This window comes from Macadamia integrifolia, unplaced genomic scaffold (assembly GCF_013358625.1).
Source record: "Macadamia integrifolia cultivar HAES 741 unplaced genomic scaffold, SCU_Mint_v3 scaffold3667, whole genome shotgun sequence".
NCBI classification, from domain to species: Eukaryota; Viridiplantae; Streptophyta; class Magnoliopsida; order Proteales; family Proteaceae; genus Macadamia; species Macadamia integrifolia.
In genome coordinates, this window is record NW_024869708.1 from 893 (window position 1) to 3,811 (window position 2,919).

Genomic DNA, 2,919 nt, shown 5'->3' on the forward strand with positions numbered 1-2,919 from the left:
AACCATCCTTTTAGGAATCTTAACAGACTTATCTGCCAACTGAAGAGTAGTTCTAGTGGCTCTTAATTCTCCCAATCCTAATTGCTTGTACACATGGTAAGGCAAAAGATTTACACTTGCACCAAGGTCAAGTAAGCCATGCTTTATGTAGGTATTGCCTATGATGCAAGCTAGGTATTGCAAATAAGTTTTTGGTGCCGTTGCCGGGGAGACAGTTCCATGTTATTTTTTACTTTCTTTTGGTAAATCGGAGTGCTTTATTTTCTTTGTTTTATTTTTATTTTTCTTTTATTGAATTCCCGAGAAGAACAATTTGCAATAATAGTTGTATCAGTGGAGGTTGCTATACCTCACAGTATGATAAAGACAGGTTTTGCCTTTAGCAGTACCTCAGGAATTGACCTAACCCTGGATCCCTTCCGGTAAGCTCCTAAAAAGCCAAAAAAAAAAAAAATCATTAAAAAAAAGGTTTTTCTTTCTATTCTTTTGTGCTTGTCTTACTCTAGTTGTGGGTAGTTTTCTATTGCATGAGTGTTAAGTGTGTATGTAATACTAAGAATCAGTTAGAAAGAAGAGATCTAACAAGTAGTGATCCTATACGTTTGCTCTCTTTAAAACCCTTCAATATGGGAGACCAATAGCAAAATCCTCTACCTAAATCTCTGAAAGATAGGTTCTACCCTGCTAGAGCAGTCCAACCTTCTTGCATAGTTCTACCATAAGCCCAGGGTAATAATTTTGAGCTCAAATCTCAGTACATCACTATGTTGCCCTAGTTTCATGGGTTAACCTTTGAAGATGCATACCTATTTATAAGGGAATTTGAAGAGGTATGTGTTCTAATTAAGATACAACAAATTTCTGATGATGCTGCTGAGCTTAGGTTCATCACATTTGTGTTGAAAGACTAAGCTAAGAAGTGATTGTATGGGTTACCTATAAATTCCATAACTTCATGGGAATAGTTCACAGTTGTCTTCCTTAGGAAGTTTTTCCCAACTCATAAGACCAATAAGCTTAGAAGTGATATCCTTCAGTTTAGGCAAAAGCCTAGTGAGTCATTTTCCAAACTTATTAAGAGATTTAAGGATTTACTCCAAGAATGCCCTGACTATGGCCTAGACTTATGTCATTTATGTCAATTAATTTATGAGGGTATTGATTATCCAGCTAAACAAATGATAGAGTATATGTGTCCTGAGGGATTCACATCCTTTACAGATGAAGGAAAGCCATGAGAATTGTTACTTGACTTAGCTGACAAAACCAGTGAGTGGGAATCAACCCAAGAGAGTGAAAGAACTATAAGAGTAAAAGGATATTTTGTAGATGAGATAGTAGTTAAGGAAGCCCATTTGGATAGCCTAATCAAGATGATTGAAGGTATTGTTCCTAGAGAGCCAGCATCAGTCAATTTGATTAAGATGTGTGTTTGGTGCCAGTCCCCTGAACATGTCATCGAAGAATGTCCCAACACCTCTAGGGGCACTTCTAATGATAGTGTTAATGCCTTATACCAGAATAATCCATATAGTAACATCTACAATCTAAGATAGAAAAATCATTCAAATTTCTCTTGGAATCAGGGGAACCAAGCAGGGCCTTCAAATTTCTATAATCAAAGTCAACCTGGACCCCAGAGGCCTCCCTTTGCACAATAATCATTTTTTCAAAATACTTTTTCTAGGCCAAATGTAGGACCGCAGGCTAGTTTTCTTAGGGTCCCTCTCCTATCATCTTATCAGCAACCCCCTGAGTTTACCAGCACTGGAGAGGCAAGTAGAATAGTGGCTTAGAAAAAAATATGGCCCTCCTCATGACAATCCATCAAAATCTTATGAGAGAACTCACTTAAGTTATCTCAATTATGCGTGAGAGGGAGAAGGAAACTTTACCCAGTCAACCAGAGCCTAACCCTAGGCATCATCATCCTGTTAGCTCACAAGCACCAACTAATGCACCACTGAATGTAGTACAAGGTCAGGCCCAACAAGGGCCCTCCAACCAATGTAATATTGTTTATGCCCTTAGGAGTGGTAGAGAGTACCAACAGAGTGTTCCTAACTCTTCCCCATCCTTTATTCCTATTGACTCTCCTTCAGTTGAGGACACAAGTGTGCCTCTTGTTCCAGGTTCGTCTGATGAACCTAAAGATTCTTCTGAAACTAAAAATAATTTGGTTGAGGAAACCAAAAATGATTCTTCTGAAAAAGGGCAAATCCCTAACAGTCCTTATGTTCCTCCTGTCCCATTTTCTAATCGCTTGGTAAACAAAAAGAAGATAGTTTCCATAGATAAAATCTTAGAAGTCTTCAAAAAGATAGAAGTGAACATCCCTCTTTTGGATGTCATATCCCAAATCTCCGGCAACGGCGCCAAAACCTTGTTTGAAATTTAAAATATAACCACAAGCGTATGGATCAATGTAGCTACGGGTTGAACACAGGGAGAGCAGCCACTTTATTTTTTTTTTTGCTTTTTATAATAATACGAAAGTGAACCGATTAATGGTTGTGACTAATTCTAACTACCATCCTAAACATATGTATCTAAAATAATGTCCTAAACATTTGTCATATAAGAATTTAAATATGCAAGCAACATAATTAAAAATAAATAAATAAATAACTGAAAATAAAAACCTAATGCAATTAAAAAGCAATGAAGGAAAAAAATGCTGAAATAAAAATAAAGCAAAAGAAAGGGGATAAAGCTAGAGAGAGGCTCACAAGTAGATTTTTCTACTTATCTCGAGAGATGTATCATAATATGAGCTTCTCTACTTGACTAGAGAGTCACTCTTACAAGGGTTACTTTACTTGTCTTTAGGGAAAGGGAGGCAATTAAAAAAAAATGATGGTTCTATGATTAGGAGGGGCAAAGCTAACACATACACTAGCCATGAACATTGGGGGACAG

General features: G+C 37.1%; 1 non-coding gene across 1 annotated transcript; it reads right to left on the reverse strand.

Annotated features, from left to right (window-relative positions):
- Positions 1-1,013: 1,013 nt before the first annotated feature.
- Positions 1,014-1,120, reverse strand: LOC122068265. Its single transcript, XR_006137021.1, has one exon. It is a non-coding gene; the product is annotated as a small nucleolar RNA R71 (small nucleolar RNA).
- Positions 1,121-2,919: the final 1,799 nt, after the last annotated feature.